The following is an 18,076-nucleotide window of genomic DNA, read 5'->3' on the forward strand; positions in this document are numbered from 1 at the left end:
TCTCTCCTTTGTAAAGTATGCACACGATTCTCCCATCGCCTGTCCGCTGCATACCATGTAACCACTGTTTTATACTTCCAGTATAAGCATCAATCGTGGTTTTATACCTATTTCTAAAAGTGCTTTAATTAAAAAAGACATGAAGGGAAAGAAGGAAAACTCAACGTATAAGCCCGAATTGCCGTTTTTTGAGGTGTGGCTGCCCTTCTGAGGAAAGGCGCTAGTCAAAAAGGACACGTTACCGACGCCAGAGACCAGTCTTACCCTTGAACCGACCTGGATGAACCTTTTCTCCTCCCACCAGGGTGACATCATCACCATGGTGACTCTTGTACTCCACGCCCCAAGTGGTTCTTACTTGAGATTGAGGGTACGCCAATATGACAGGGAGATGACAGGAGCATTTTTTGCACAGGAAGAGAAGGGCACTTGGAGGCACAAGCCTATGCGCCACACTTACCAAGTTCGGAGCACGCTACCAACACAATCATCCGCTATCTCATACTTGAGATGTTTTTCTTTCAGCTCCATACCAAAACTGTTAAGTTGACAGAAAATATAGCAGAACAGCTCAGTGGAGTGGCCAAAGGAAATGAGCTTTGCCGAGGTCACTTTGTGCTGGTGGGCACCAGGACTCTTGATTCCTCCAACTGCTAGTAATAAAACAGCTTTTTGGCAGCCCAATAGTGTTAATAGATCGAGACTGGTGGTACTCTGTTTACAAACAACTAATGGGATTTCTGTCTTTGCTGCTTGAGAGAGAGAGGGATACAGACAGAAAAACAGGCCTCTACTGGCCCTGAATTTTAAGTTGTTAACTTTATGAGCATACACAATTGAAGTGATTTTCCGTTTGTGACCACTTTGGTTCTCCCTTAGTTTTGTATTTGAGATGTTTTAGGCTGCCTCCGCCCGCTCTGCATAGTCACATATAACACATTTGTTTTTGCGATAATAGTTTGATAATATGCTGTACATGTTGTTTGTTATTCAGGGACTCTTCTTGGAATTTCATCTATACATTTTGTAAAAGAATATTTGGCATACATACCAGCATAATGTACTGTTTTCTTTACTCATTCAGCAACAGCTCCTAATGCTTAGATAAAACACAGTCCCACAGCTGCATCTCCAGCACAATGGTATTATCATATCAACTGTGTTTCGTCCCCTTGACAGCAGAGAGGAGAACTTTCCCATTGTCTTCTTAATCATTCTAGCCAACATTTAAGGTGAGGCAGCATCTGTGGCTATACTGCAACGGCTCATGCTTGTTACACAAGTTGACCAGGAACTTGAGTTACCTATAATTATTGCAGAAGTGTACACCTCTATAGACCATGATAATTTGGGGGCCAGACCAAATAAACCACATCTTGGCAAACCAGGTTCCAACAAGGACACTGCCAAGCAGAACCCGGAGTTTCTTAAAAAACGATGGGGCAAACCCAAACCTAAAGAAAAGCTTAAGTCTCGGGTGGTTCTCTGTAACAGGAGCCCTCTGAAAGACGTTATAATTTGCGCGATCGCACACAACTGAAGTCACCTGATATTTATCCGTATTATGCTACTCATCCTCTTTACTTTCAGGACTCATAATGCTCATCTGACATGAAGAATAAGAAGGAAGAGCAACTTCCTCAGTTTAAACCTCAATTTCAGAAAAATAAAGTTGCGGCTTTAACCACAAAATATGTCACTAAAACTGAAAACTCTTCTTGTATGTGGCATTTGTTGACTTACGAGCAGCGTTTGACCTTATCCCTCGAGATCTACTATGGGAATCCTTGAAATGCCAGGGACTCCCAGGCGATTTGTTAAATTTGGTGATGGGTCTGCACAAAGAGAATTACGCTAAGGTTAGGTGGGGCCCAAACGGGGACATTTCACAATCTATCCCTATAAAAAGGGGAGTACGCCAGGGATGCGTGCTGGCCCCTACACTCTTCTCCCTTTTTGTTAATGACATCCCGTCCTATATGGAGAAGTGTGACAATGATTCACCTAGATTGGGCGGTGAACGGGTTCCGTCCCTCCTTTTTGCGGACGATACCATCCTTATCTCACAAACACCGCGGGGTCTCCAGAATTTATTAGAAAGGTTCCAGTCATATTGTAATCTTAAAGGGTTAGAAATAAACATAAAAAAAACAAAATATATGGCACTGAGCACGCACAAAATTAAAAAAAAAAACCTAATGCTAAATGGTCACAAATTAGATCATGAGCAGAATTTTACATATTTAGGTGTATTAATTGATTCTCTACTAGCATGGAGACCGCAGTTAGAAAAAGCGAAGATAGTGTTCAAACAAAACTGCCTTCCAATTTTAAAAAGACATAATAAATGTCTGAATAAGGCAGTTACCCCAGCTTTAGAGATCTTCAGGTATAAGGTTCAATCAGCTGTACTGTATGGAGCAGAATTATGGGGACCAGTATGTAGGAAAACCTTTGAAACCCTTGAGAACAAGTTTTTTAGGGGATTATTAAAAGTGCCCATTAACACCCCGCTGACACCACTATTTTTGGATCTGAATATTAAACGTACTGACCAACATGCAATGTTGAGACCATTATTGCAGTGGGTCAGATTATGGACAACCCCCGAACTGAACGAATATAAAAACGGATTGAAAGAAGTGATGGATCTAGATAGTGGAAGCAAAATCTACTGTTTGAAGCATGTAAGATTCTGGCTAGTTAAATTAGGACTAGCCCATTTTTGGAGCGAGCCAGAATTGATGAATGTGGGTTCAAGAAAAATTGTTAAAATGTCTTTCTGGTCCTATACAAGCTATGAGTCTGTATACATAAAAATCCATGGCCCCTTAACTGAAATTTTTTTAATGGTTAAAGATGTGGCACACTTTGAGACTTTTTTGGATGAGGTACAGCCGTCACTAGCCAAAACCTTGTACATTAAATACAGGTATGGAACATTGAGAACTAAAGTTCTTGAGAAGAGTTGGGTGAAAACAAACAGTGATCTCTGCACTCTATGCTCTAATAATGCAAGGGAAGATGTCCTACACATATTATTTTTCTGCCCCAATTATGCGAAGTCAAGGAAAAAGTGGATAGTGCCGCTATGTCGCATTATTGGTTTGAATTCCTATAAGGAGGCTGGTAGAATTTTAAAAACAGATACCAGTCAAGTAGTTGTGTTTGGCATCAGCAGATTTCTTCTTGCTGCTAATTTCATTAGATTAAAAATGGGTCTTCATTTTTAACCATACAACTTCATGAAGCCCCCCTTAAAATTAATACTATCATGAACGTTATATATGCCATAATCAAAGGATGACCGAGTAGCCAACTTCATGGTTGGGTACACCAGCCATGTATTATTTTTTTTTATCATTTTATTGTAATTTTTAATTTTTATGCCATGGTGGTTACAAATGTAATTGTCCTTTTAGCTTGTAAATATGTTGATCACTTTTAATTCTATATTTATTTAAAATGTGTGATGATTTTATTGGCCATAATACCATGACTCAAATATGATGATGTATACCGGGATGAACTGAACTGATAATGTAATGTAACTCTGAGTAGACACTCCATATCCCACCTGTGTTTTTGAATATTATAAAATTGTATTTTAATAATTTTTAATTGTATATCTTTTATGATGCAATTGCAACAAAATAAAGATTATTGAATGAATGAATGAATGAAAACTCTTCTCTTGAACAGGAAGTGGGCAGTGACTTTGCTCGACAGTGCGATTCAGATCACTATAGTGAGGCAGAATCTCCAAGAGTTTATAGCTGTGAAAGCAGCTGATAAACGATAGATGGGACACAATCTCATCCCTCACTCTGGATGTCATCTTCATCACACAAACCTGGCTGAACCCCGCATCTGCACCAGACATCGCCATCACCACCCCAAAAGGCTACAAGATAACACACCGGGAATGAACTATCAAACACCGAGGTCGAATTGTCATAATTTACAATGACTCTATCTGCTGCATGACCTCTCAGATGGCCCCAAAGCCGATAATGGAGCATCTCAACTTCTAACTTCACACAGACAGAAAAAACACCATCAGATGCACCCTTGCCAACAGACCACTAGGACCAAGCCCCAGCTTCCGCAATGCCATTCCTGACCTCCTCACCCGATCACCATTGACTCCGAGCACTACATATTACTAGAAGCAGGGGTGGGCAGTTAACTCTGCTCCTCTGCTCCATGGATGGAGTGTGCATAATTTTGCCATTTCACACTCCGCTGGTGAGCGAGAAGTTAGGCAAAAACTCTGATACCGCCACATGGCGGATTTTAGCCTCACTGGCCACCCCTAATTTCCATATGGCTGTTTATGCGGGGCATGACTAGCGTGTGCCCAATCATAAAAGGGTCAAATGTTACCATAAAGGTAGATAACACCTAGTGAAAGCCTGCATAATATTAAGCATATAGTTAAGTGTACAGCAAGTTCATCTCAAGACTGTCCTATTCAGTGTGCTACTTTTCTGGTGCCTCATTCCTAAAGCTTCCTAAAATGTGCATATAAATAAAAATCAATTAAATAAATATTATATTTCTATCACAGCACATTACCTCCTTTTTGACTGAGGAGAAGTTATGAGAGGTTGATGTGTGTTTTTTCAGTTTAGCCACTCAAACCTATTTTCATTTCCTGGACAAACTTATCAGCGGGCTATTAGGACAAAGGCAACACAGCTGCCCTTCCAACCTGGAACGTATGTTTTGACAACACTTTTGAACTATTAGGAAAGCTCAGGGCAGGTTGAACCCACGGCGTTTACCGACTTCCCAAGATTTACAGTAGGGTAAGCACAAATTTCCTAGATTTAGCGGTGAAGTCCCCTGTGCTGCACCTACATCAGTGTGATTGTCCACATATTCAGGATTCAGTCTGTAATTTGGCATTTCTAGGTCAGGGAACATATTTTTTCCCTTTAGCCAAACCCCTTTGCCGGCCCATGAAATATGAGGGTTTCTCTCCTTTTTGCCCCCTTCCCTTCCCCTTGACAATAAATCACTAGCTCAGTGCAGTTCTTGTTTACAAGAATGGATGCTGTTTGTGAGTATTTGTGTTCCAAATTCAGGAGTATTCATGAGATCCTTACACTGCTATTCTCTGAAAGACACTAATTGTTGGGGGTCACACATTGATCAAGCAGACAGTGGGTATAAGTAACCTGTGGGTAATTACTGATGTGGGAGGTGGAATCTAACTCCCAGAGAGGAGGTGGGGGCGGGGAAGGTAGCCACTGCTCACACACAGCTCTTCGGTCACAAGGCTGAACAGATCCATTAAGACAGGAAGAGGGGCTTACGTCACTGCTCTCTTCCTCTTCACAGCCCCTCTCTGTAGAATTCTGGGAATCCCACCCAATTAGTGGAGAATGAAGATCAATGAAGCAACCAATGTTTTCCTAGGTAAGTCATCTGTGGGCTTGGCACTCACAGCAAAGCTGAACCCCTGGCTTGGCCTCGGATGAATTTTTTGGCTTCCTTGCCTCTCTGCCTGACTGGCCTCTTCTTCCCAGGTTGAGGCTGTGCCTGTCCTGCAGCGGGAAAACAGACAGTGCTGCTTGTTGTGCTGTCTAACTGTGGCCATGCTGTATCCTTTCAGCACTGGCAGCCATGAGAGGGAAATGGATGTACGTTGTTACAACGCATGCTTTTAAAACGCATGCCTTTACGACGCAAGTTTTACAACGCAAGTCGTTACAACGACGTGCGTTGGGGGGACTGGATAGTGAATAGTTCAATTTACTATTCCAACTCCAGTCCCCGTGGATAGTAGGGAAGGTGTTGGATAGTCAATTAAAACTATTCCCTATCCTAGAGCGCCCCCCAGCGCAAGTCGTTGTAAAAGTTGCGTTGTAATGGTTGCGTCGTAAAGGTACTTCGTTGTAAAAGTTGCATTGTAAACGCTGTTCCCCGAGGGAAATGCACCCTGCAGCTTGGTCGCGCTTCGCTGTTACTGACAACGAAATCTTATGCAGAGTAAGTGAAACTGCATGAATTGAGTGAGCACATTGAGCAAGGCGAGTTACTGCAATGGTTTGTTTGGGAGGTTGCCCCCTCTAAGAATTTTTTTAAACTAAGAAAGGTTGTGAAAACTGGGCATTTTATAGTACACTATCGAAATCGTGGTGGGCGGACAGAACTCTGCAGAATCACACAGAGTTTTTATGTGACTCCGATGAATTCCGTGAAGTACAACTCTGGGAGCTCCGCCCACCTCTACCTAGAAGATCTAAACTTCCACCTCGATAACCTCAGTTACACCAACACAACTGACCTCCTGGAAAGCATGACAACATCGGTCTCAAGCAACTTGTCACCAACCCTACCCACATCGCTGGACATATGCTCAACCCGAACCTTCACGTCCAGCAAAGGAGTCAAGTACAACCACAGCTCTCCCTGGGCAGAACACTACATCATCAACTTCAACATCTCAGGACCTACCGACACTGGTAACAGGCCCCCCAACTCCACATGCATAAACTGGAAAACGATATCAGAAGACCAGTAGAACAAAGCTCTCACCTCCTAAGAACCAACCCAGATCAGTCTGAAAAGAAATTCTCCCAGTGGATCTCGGCATGCGCCAACACCATCACCCCCCAGAAGCATGCCAAATCCAAAGGACCTGCCAGAAGAGCCAGTTGGTTCACCACAGAGCTGAAATCCACCAAACGCAACTGCCTGTAACTAGTAAGAAAGTGGTGCACCAGCAAAGAGACAGGCAACCATATCACCTTCATGACAGCACTCAACCAGTACCACTACCACCTGAAAGAAACAAAGAAGAAAGCCCTAGCAGACTGCATACAAACCAGCACAAACCACAGCAAGGAGCTCTTTGCCATCATAAAGGAGTTCTCCAGCCCGCAGCTGCCGAGAATTACATCACCCCCTCCCAAGAACTGTGTGACACCCTGGCAGACTTCTTCTACGACAAGATCTCAGTCATCTAGGAAAACTTCAAACACCAACCTTCCACCGCTGACAGCATCAGCCGACTGACACCCACGAACACAAACTCCAAACACCTTGGGACCCTCCCACAACTCAACCCATGATCTCCATCATGAACTCCATGCACTCGGTGCACCCACTAACCCAGTCCCCACCAAATCTTTAACCCCGGAAGCAAGATGATTGGCAATGTCCTCAAGAAAGTCTTGAACACCTCCATCACCTCGTCCTCCTCCCTTGAGGACTCAAAACATGCTGACGTTAGGCCCCTTCTGAAGAAATCATCTGCCAGCCTAGCAGAACCGAAGAACTACTGGCCCATCTCTCTGCTCCCCTTTCCAATGAAGGTTCTCAAGAAGGCATTCAACCAACAACGCACTGAACACCTAGAACACAACCTCCTGGAACCCTCTCCATCCGGATTCCTAGGCAACCACAGAACTGAGACAGCCCTCCTGGATTGCACTGAAATGGCAGCCAGCATCCACCTGGATCTGTCAGTCACCATTGACACTGTCTCTCATCACATCTTGATCAACAAAACTCCACCATATTGGGATTGATGGAGATGCCCTCAAATGAATTGCCTCATACCTCACCAGAAGAACACAGAGAATCCATCTCCCACCATTCACCTCGAAACCCAAAATCATCTGCTAGCGTCCCGCAAAGATCGTCCCTCAGTGCAACCTCTATCAGCATGTACATGGCCCTCCATTGTCAACACGCAAGGACTCCGAATCATCTCCTATGCTGACGACACCAAGCTCATTCTCTCTCTGTGAGAAGACCCCTCCACCACCAGAGCCATCTTCCACAATGTCACCGACTGGATGAAGGACAACTGCTTCAAACTTAATTCAGACAAGATGGAAGTCCTCATCTTTGGGAACAACACTTCACCATGGATCTACTCATGGTGTACTCCTGAATTCAACCCATCCCCCACCCGACAGAACACACCCAAAACCTCAGCATCATCTTTGGCAGCAAGCTATCTATGAAGAAACATGTACATGCAGTCTCATCCGCCTGCTCCCACACCCTACACATGCTCCGTAGGATTTTCAGGTGGCTCCCAGTCAACACCAGAAGGACCGTCACACAGACCCTCATTAGCAGCAGGCTGGACTATGGGAACACTCAAAGGAATCACCACACGCCTCCTGAAAAGACTACAGACAATACAAAACTCAGCAGCAAGACTCATCTTTGACCTCCCTAGACAAACCCATACCACTCTGCACCTCAAGAAGCTACACTGGCTCCAGATTCAGAAGAGATGCCAGTTCAAGATGCTGACCCACACATACAAAGTCCTGCACAACGAAGGACCAGCATACATTAGCAAACACATGACCTTCCACCAACCGAACAGACACCTATGATTCACCTTCCGATTCCTCACAGAAACCCCCCAGATCCGCTGAGGCAACATAGGAGGATGCTCATTCTCACACCTGGCAGTCAAAGCATGGAACAACCTTCCCCTGCATCTCAGGACTAACTCATTGTTACAGAAATTCAGGAAGGGACTCAAGGTCTGGCTGTTCGAATTAACAGAGTAGCCGAATCAGTGAGCAACTCCAGCTCCTTGAGACCTTCACAAGTGATTTACCATGCTTTATAAAGCCTGATTAATTGATTGAAATACATTACAATTGAAACCCCAGATCAGCACATAGGCCCTCCAGATAGATTATATGATTTGGATATACAAATTGAGGGTGACATACAGCGCACCATTCAAGTCATATTCATGGAAAATTGAACATTATCCTATGACATTCTCTAAGCGGCGGTTGATTGGCCCCCTGAGTTTGAACGTGAGGATGTAATATTACCCTCTTTCTTTGGGGCTGTCTCTGATGAAGTCAAACTAGCCTACACATCTGAATGAGATCTTGCACAAGCCCTGGCTTAGTACTGCAATCATGTCGGCTGAGATAAAGACTTTTATTATCATATAATACCCATAAGGTCTAGCCTACAGCTGCAAACACATTACCCTATTAAATGGGGTGCTAAAGCACCTCTTAGAGAAATACTCTCCGAATTAAAATAGCAGGGAGTCATTGAGCCCTGTATCTCCCAAATGAATAACCCTCTTTTTCCCATGGTGAAACAAGACTACTTATACCATATAGTCTTAGACTACAGACATTTAAAGAGTTGTACGCACACGTTTGCATTGCAAGACAACAGACATTTAAGCAGTCATACCCACACGTTTGCATTGCAAAATACACACAGTACAGCACTTATTGATAATATAGGGCCAGATGTATGAAACAAAATTGCATTTCTTAACAGACCGAATCGTAATTTCAGTTGATTAAGATATGCAATACTGCTTTTCAATATGTACAAAGGCATAAAGGCGGTCGCAAAATGCAATTTCTACCCAGTAGAAATCACATTTTGTGATTCCCTATATAGGCAATACCAAATAGGGATTTCTAATTTTCGATTTCCTAAGCACATGTACAAAGCATTTCCAAAATGCGAAATGGACATTTAGGAAATGCTATTACCATTAACTCCAAGTTGATGGTAATGAGGTGCAATTTTAAAAAACTCTCACAAAATGCATAGCCATGAAGCACGCACTTGCCCCTAGCGCAGGTTGTGCTCTTTACATGTGCAACACATTTTTTGGGGGTGCATCAAGGGGGGACTTAGGGCCATAAGCACCCTTGGTTTTGTATTTCCTAACTTGCAATTTCCTAGTAGGAAATCACAAATTTGAAATGCAAAACTAGTTGTACCTTCAGGCCCATGGGAACAAATGGTTTAGCATTTTTTAAATAGGGATTTCCTATTTTGTAGGAATTGCTATTAGGAAATTTCTATTTTTGTACATTCTATTTTGCAGTTCTTAAATAGTGATTTTTAAGGATTCGCTATTTAGGAAATGAAAACTGGAAGTTTCCTACATCTGGCCCATAGCCAGTAAAAATACAAAACAACTTGGGATGTTTCCAATGTTTTTTTCTGTCAAAATAGAGCACCTGAAAGCAGAGACTGTACTGCCTTCTCTGCACTGGGCTCTCAATGTCACTTTGCCGACTCCCCTTGGGGTATAAGAATAGTTCTAGACTGTTTGCTTCATGCATTATGTAAATTCTACATGATATTGACCCAAACTCATACATTCCAGATTAAATGCATTAAACCATAATATGAATTAATACATCAGGAATTTTCCGTTTACATTGGACATCAGATCATACAGACATACTCAGATCACTACAATCTGATTTGCTTGCTACAAGACACTTACATACATGTGTCAACACCAAAAACCTGGTCAACCATATAGTTGCTGGTCCTATTGGCTTTATATATGTCACCTTTAATGAGGATGAAACAGTGCCAATAACATAAAAATCACATTTATATTGGAATGTGGAAATGCGCTTTGCATCCACTGAAAAAATACGGACTGCGGTTCAGATGGCTGGCATTAAAGAATGGCCACTTGCCCAAGTGAAAAGTATTATTGTTGTTACTCCCATTCCATCCTTAGAGGCTGTCACAAAAGCAAGGATACACAATCCAAAAGTTGTACATCCACATTGGATACAATAGGCAGTGTCTTTAACAGCTACAGAGGTGGACTTTGTCTTCTGCCCATCTCTACAAACACAGGAATGTCTCCAATATGAGCATGTTTACCCCATGCCCAGTAATATTTTGCCTCTTCAACAGTATAAATATATTGTTCATACAGATTGTTCAACCCAGCCTGCTGCAGGCATCACGCACCAATATTTGGCAGTGTGGCCACCATTCATAGTGTAATGTTGGCTAGTAAATTCCATCCATAAAATCATGCATGCAGTCCTTAGGTATGTGGAAAAAAGTTGGTTCTGTCAGGTACAGAATTGATTTCAGTTTTCTGAACATTAACCAATAGAAACAAACAACAATGAACGACAATGCTCCCAACTTTTCAATAATATTCAATGAAAATCGAAGAAAGGCAAACACCTTGAATCTAAAGCAAAAATACACCAAAATTAAATCAATCAAAGTCTATATTTAAGGATAAATCCATATATTCTTTTACATTTTATGGTGTCGAGATGACATAAGAGGGCTGACAAAGTACATGAACATACAATTTGTTCCAATGGCGCAGGCCATATAGTAAAAAAAGTGCTGAATGTGAACAAAATATATACAGTGCTGTACGAATCGCTGAAACTCGTCATTCAAAGGACATCCCTCCCTTGGGTCATAAAGCTCCACATCGCATGGGTTTTAAATTTCTAGTTCACGTGGGGCAGAGAGAGTAGGGTCAGGATTATCATGAACATGTCGACATTTCTACCCAATGTGGTGCGTGATTGATTAATAGGCATGGCGGGTCTTCCTCAGGACAAGGCAATAAATGGGACAGCCAGCATTAATAAAAGAAAGGTCATCAAGGATGGTCCACAGTAGGTTGGACTCAAAGGCAACGACTGAAGTACGATTCTAGATTGTGATTATTCACATCAAAAGGGCAGCCTGGTTCTCTCGGGCGTGGCTTGGGATTTCCAATGCATATTGTTCAGAGAAGGCACATGAGGTATTAACATGGTTGGGATGCACATTACCTCAAGTGAAACATGATGCTAGAAAGCCACTGTCAATGCTTTGGCTTTTACTGCTTGCACTGATAACCTCTGAAAAATGAATTCCTTTACTTGTGTAGCACTTCAGAATGCGATAACCAATTGATAGCATAAAATCCAACTATTCTGAGGAATAGCCACCGTCTGTTGATAAAACGGACTCCCAGGACCTGAGAACTTCACATAAACTAAGTGTTTATGTGTTCTCTCCCTGCGTTAGAGAAGTGCATTTCGACGAATTAGACGGATACGATTACAGTGAAATTAAGTGTGGGTTTTAAGAACTGCACTGCCCCAATAAAAAGGCATTTAAGTTTCATGTGAATAAAGGCACTGTAGCCCAGATATTCTCCTTCCTTGGGCAACCATAATTAAAAGCTAATTTTACATTTCAGCAATTCGAAGTCCCTAAAAGTCATTTCATTAAACGGCCTATGAGCCCACACAGGGACTTCCAAATATTTACATCACAAAGCCTATGGTCTCATAAAGGTGGACATAGGTGACTCACTAACATTTTTTAACAACTGTAATTTGTAGTGTGAAAAGCTCCTCATCAGAGATCGAATTGGGTATAATAACAAACATAACATGTATGAATTCTCCTGAATGCCAGAACAGGGTTGTGTTTAATAAAAGAGCAATGCTTCATAAAGACAGCATAAAAGAGGATTAATCTTCTTTCCCACTGCCCAGCAACATGAGAAGGACTGAAGGGTCACAATCTAAGGACCTGATAATGAGTCTTGCGGTCTTGCGACCACCAGAGTCATGTTGGCGCACCAGTGGCAGTCCACCATCCACCGCATTACGACTTCTAAAGTCAATGTGGCACTTGACTGTCTGCTGTGCCAGCGAACAGTCATTCCCTGGCAGTCTTGCAGGAGCGCCACAAAGCAATATGCTGAGGGGGGACTGGCGCAGTTCCCTCCGCATATTACGTGTTCCTGGACACCAGCCTTTTCATGGCAGAGCCCTACCATGAAAAGGCTAGCGGTGAAGGGAAAAATGGGGCATTACAGGGCCTCCATGACCCCCGCCATGGGGATACATTCAAGGGGGCACAACATGTGCTCCACTGTCTGTACTACCAAAAAGTTCCAGCACTGCATAGATGTCCCCTTCCATGTCATACTGGATTATTTTTGCTTTTCCCATTGTGGTGCTTGTTTTCCAGGCACCACCATGGGAATAGCAAAGAATGGCCAACCGAATACAGAGTTGTGCATTTCCAACTCATAATACGGCTGGCGATCCTTGGGCGGTTTTGCAAGGAGGCAGTATGGCGCCAGCTCTGCTGCGCCAAACTCATAATCAGGCCCTAAGTTTTCATGCAGGATACACAAGGGAATAGTGTCTGCTTCTCAGGTAAAACAATATCTTTGAATGGAAGACAAAACACAGAGCAAAAGCATCCAATTCCATTTAGTAGTTAGGCATGTTACCTGCCTCCTCATTAATAAACAGTGTATGCCTGTTTCAAAATCTATAAATACTTTTTATCACAGGAGTGCCAAGCTCTGAAGAGAACACAAACCTGGGGAATAAATCCTTCCTTTCCCGCGCACCCAACACACTTCAGAATGTTCCTGCCGGTGCCTAATAATGACAGCTAAACCATTTACTCTGAAACGTTTGCCTAGCGAAGTTTTCAAGCTGCCTTGATTATGCTTATGCTCTCCAGAGAAGGACCTGAAAGGTCCTTTTTTGCCAGGAGAAAGGGTAAGAGTAGAAAACGATGTCATTCCACTAAAGCGGAAGCCACAGCGGATAATATCATTGATGCGTCCCTTGTCAATGCTAGCAGCTCCAAAAACACAATGGGATGATGCATCTGGAAGGCGTAATGTTCAGTGTGTACTTTTACCTTCTTTCACTTACACAACATGTATTTGACTGCAAGTAGAATTCAGTGTGCACATGTGTAGGTTCCATGTCTGGTGTTAATAATGTCTTTGTTAACCCTTTCATTTAAAAGACGAAGGCCCCCATGCACCCACATGGTGTCATGCTTCAACACACATTCTTCCTTCTAGTGGCTGTGGACTGTACCAGTGGGAGCTCCAAGCCTTCTTCAAGGGGAATTCTTTCTGACCCTATGTGTTTGTCTTCTAATGTTGACGCTTTCAAAAAGAGAAGCAGGAACGGCTATGCACTCAGAAGCTGCACATGTGCATTTGCTTCCATATTGACTTTGCATTGCAGCATGCAAAAGTGCTCAGATTATTTCCCCTGCTCGTAAAGGCACCTCATCTAAAGAAGGATGAAGAAGCATGTTTGTGGCTCATCGGTAGTGTTGAAAGTCCCAGCTGTTTAAAGAGCACCACCACTGATGGGGTTGTAAATGGACATGGGGTGGGACTCCATGTCCAACAAGCATTGGCATAGCCAATAGGTCTCACCTTTGGGACCTTAGGAGTGTTTAGCCATGCAGCACACAACTCATGTTTTCCAGGCGGAGCTGCTTTTATCTAAGTGTTGGTTGCAGAGCAGAGACATGACTATGTACTACCTTTACTAGAACAGTTACATTGTAAAAAAACAACAAAAAACAAAACAGTGCAGTGTGAGCACTGCCGCCATCAACTTTTTTTAGGATGCAGGGCATTTTTATCCTTTAACAAACTAGATAGATGAGAGGCAACATATAAATACAAAGCAAAGTGTAAACATTCAATGAGATGACATATTCTAGTGCTGTTATTCGCCTTTTATTTTCAGCTATGCAATGTATGCAAATGATGAAACCAGCCAACATGTTTCACCCAAACATGGGCTTCTTCAGGGCTGTAATCGCATACAATGTAAGCAAACTTTAGGACATTGACAAAAAAAACACATGTATAGGTCACAAATATAACACCAAGAAACAACGGATGAAGGGAGAAAAGGAGAAAGAATATTTAAGGAATATGAAAGCCGGTGCAGAGGAGTCAAAGGTGCTGTGAGAGGAACAGAATAGAACGTCACCTTGAAATCGTGCGAAGGCACATGTGACATCTAATTGTAGTTGTAAAAATAGAGAAAAGGGCGAAAACCAAAAATAAATACAGTAAGTGAGAAGCATTAACAAACCGTGTGCCGTGAGAAGGTTTAAAAACATGACAAGTGCTCACAGCATCCAAGAGGATCAATGAGTCACCCGTGAGTTGTATCTATACCAGGGCCCGTGCTGAGTGACATAAGAATAGGATTCACGGGTAGTTGGCTTACCAAAAGAATTATGTAGTGTTAGAAAAGTTCAACGCAGGCAGTCTCTAGGGCGGCGAAATTAGCCGTTCTAGAAGAAAAATATAAGGGTATATCAGCAAAGCTGTTCCCTTCAGCGCCTCAAACGTACCTGATTTAATTTTGAGAAGCTCTCGTGTTAGAGGAGGATTCTCACAGAGTACAACCTACAAGTCAATATGGTGTATCAGAAATGTATTCCTGAAGTGTGACCATAAAAGGAGTAGCATGTCATATTCATATTGCCCTTTAATAATATCTAGACACAGATACTAGGCACGACCTAGCCGTGCGATCAAAGTTCATAATGACTAACTCCACATAAAATCGTGAGTCCCAGCGATGCCGTTAAACCAGTAATAGGTATCAATCTAAAAAACACACACAGGTAGTAGTTAAAGTTTGTCAGAAAGAAAGGTTGTACTGTGGTAAAATGCTACGATGATCAAGGGAAGTTGAAAATCCCAGCATTAAGTAACGTTAAATACAAAATGTGGCAATACGTTTTCAGGTAGTCATAGCATGTACAGACTCAAAATATGCCTTCTCTTACTTCTTTCTGCACCCTTCTCCCCTATTTGTGCACCTCTCCTGCCTCTTTCTGTACCTCTGCTCTAACCTCTTTCAGCACCTCTGTGTGCGTCTTTCTGCTCCTCTCTTGCAAATTTCTGCAATCCTCTTAACTCTTTCTACATCTCTCTTGCCTCTGTCTGCACCACGGTTCCCTCTTTCTGCACCTCTTTTGCCTGTTTCTGCAACTCTTGCCTCTTTCTGCAGATCTCTTGCCTCCTTCTGCACCTCTGTTGCTTCTTTCTGCACTTTTCTGCCTCTTTCGGCACCCCTCTAGCCTATTTCTGCAAGCCTGTTGCTTCTTTCTGTACTTATCTTGCTTCTTTCTTAACTCATCTTCCCTCTTTCTGTACCACTCTTGCCTCTTCCTGCACCCCTCTTTCCTCTTTCTGCATTTCTCTTGCCTCTTTCTGCACCTCTCTTGTTTATTTCTGCACTTCTCTTTCTTCTTTTTGTACTTCTCTTGCCTCTTTCTGTACTCAAATGGGAAGTGCAAGCTGTCAAGTGTAAAGGTATGTGTGCTCTTGTGACTGAGGTATATGTCTACTAGTATATGTATTCTCACATGTGTTATGTATCTGAAGATGGTAGCTTAAAAAGCGGGTAGCTTATCCTATAGGTGGTTAAATGTTCTGAGTTTGCTCTGTCATTCAGTTCCACAGGCAGACATCTCTTATGTATATAGGTGTTATAGAGCCCCTCAAATATACTATTGAATACCCATGTGCCCTGTATTATGAACAGAACTTAATACATACACTTTTTTGTACACATATTTACAGAGTATGCTGTTTGAAACACAGGTATTCAAGTATTTGTGTGTTTATTTTTATGTAACATGTCACTAGGTAAAAGCAGAGGCACACATGCAAACCTTCATAAACTTGGTCATACTTACAACAGTGATATGGTTAGGATTGCTATTTTATATTTGGTAGGCCTAACATTCTGAGTAGTCGATTAATGGTGAACCTTCAAGAGAACAGTGAAGTTTAAGACCTCTTGGGAGAAGGATTGGTGTTTAGGCTACTTTGTATGAGTATGTGGTAAGGTACAGTCAAAGTAGGCATCTTGCTGTACTTCGCTTGCTTCTTTCTACCCCTTTCTAGACTTCTGTTGCCTCTTTCTGCATTTCTCTTGCTTCTTTCTCCATTTCTCTTGCTTCTGTCTGCACATTTCTTCCTCTTTCTGCATCTCTCTTGCCTCTTTCTACAATTCTCTTGCTTCTTTCTAAGCCTTCCTTCCTCTTTCTGCATGTGTCCTATGTATGTAGGCATAGTTAGAAATTAGCATTTAAAAACTCCTTAGAAATTCACTGAAGAAAACAGGTTTCAGGGATGTTATAGTTAGGAATTACCATATCAAAATCCTTAGAAATTCACTGAAAAAACAGGCTTCAGGGACGGTACAGTTAGGCGGACATTTCACTCATACAAAACCAGAAAAATGTGGCCGTTATAGTTAGCAGAGGTAACTATAACTCGCGCCCCCGCAATGCACTGCTGATGACGTCACTTTTTACATCACTGAAAAATGGCTACAGTAGCAGCAGCAGCTGGAGCATCTGCACCACCCCCCCACCACCACCACCACAAGGACCACCACAACACCACATTGGTGGTGAAGAAGAAGAGGAGGAGGAGGAAGAGGAGGAGGAGAGAAGGCATTTCCTGCCTGAAGACAATCCCCTTTATAAACCAAGAGAGCACATTGTGTGGGAGTTTTTTAAATTCCCAAGAGGCCAAAAGAAAGTCAATGCAGCAAAAGTGACTTGTCTGATCTGTGGCACTGAACTTTCCAGGGGGAACCCTACAAAAAGTATTCTTTTGGTAATTACACCATGATTCGCCACATGCAACGCAGGCATCCCAACAACTATTCTGCGGCAGAGGTGAGAGAACTGTCCAGAAACCATCCCCAGTCTTCTTCCAGAACCTCAACAAGCAAACAACCTACTCCATCGGGTCCAGAGGCAAGGGAGGTGGTCCCAAATATCCAAACCCAGTTTGGAGATTTTAAAATTGTTTGTATCTATTGCGGGACTACAATTTCGTATGGCGAGAAAAGTATAAACCTAATCAACCGTGCAGGAGAGAACCACATCTGCCGAAAGAAGCCTTAATTTTTTTCAGATTTTTTTTGCTCCAGTTGAGCCGTTTACAATTCCCTGTTTTTTGTTTGTCCCCATAAAAACTACAAAAAAATATAAAATTGTTCATAAAAGCCAAAAACAGTAAAAAATGTTCAAAAAAACAATAAACAAAATATAAAACAACAAAAAGAATTAAAAAAACAGTTCTTAGAACTACCTCCAATTTATAAAGAAATGCTAAATTTTTTAAAAACTCTGTCATTCTTTTTTTTCCATGGTACGCTCCCCGGTGCGCGTACCGGGCGCTCCCCCGTGAAAATCAAATTTGTTTTTTGCCCCGCGGGGCCCTTTTATGGCCCCCACATCAAACCTAGGGGGTCAGGGGGGGTCTACCCTGCCCCCTTTTGGTCATTTCCCCCTTTGTTTTTGCCACCTCATGTTTCTCGATCCTACCGAGACACAAGATGGCGGCCGCTCCGGACTGTTTGGAATGTTGACAGACACCCGAGAGCCAATCAGCTTTCCGCTCGCGAACTCGTGTAGCGCGCTGGTACGCGCCCCGGTGCGCGTACCTGGGCGCGCTTAT

The 18,076-nt window shown here is 42.6% G+C and overlaps 1 protein-coding gene across 1 annotated transcript in view; it reads right to left on the reverse strand.

The window, feature by feature from the left end:
* The window catches only part of LOC144828023 (uncharacterized), a 1,462,897-nt gene that overhangs the window by 1,341,259 nt on the left and 103,562 nt on the right, over positions 1 to 18,076 (reverse strand). The window lies entirely within an intron of this gene.

The sequence above is a fragment of the Lissotriton helveticus genome, chromosome 4_1, assembly GCF_964261635.1.
Source record: "Lissotriton helveticus chromosome 4_1, aLisHel1.1, whole genome shotgun sequence".
Taxonomy (NCBI): Eukaryota; Metazoa; Chordata; class Amphibia; order Caudata; family Salamandridae; genus Lissotriton; species Lissotriton helveticus.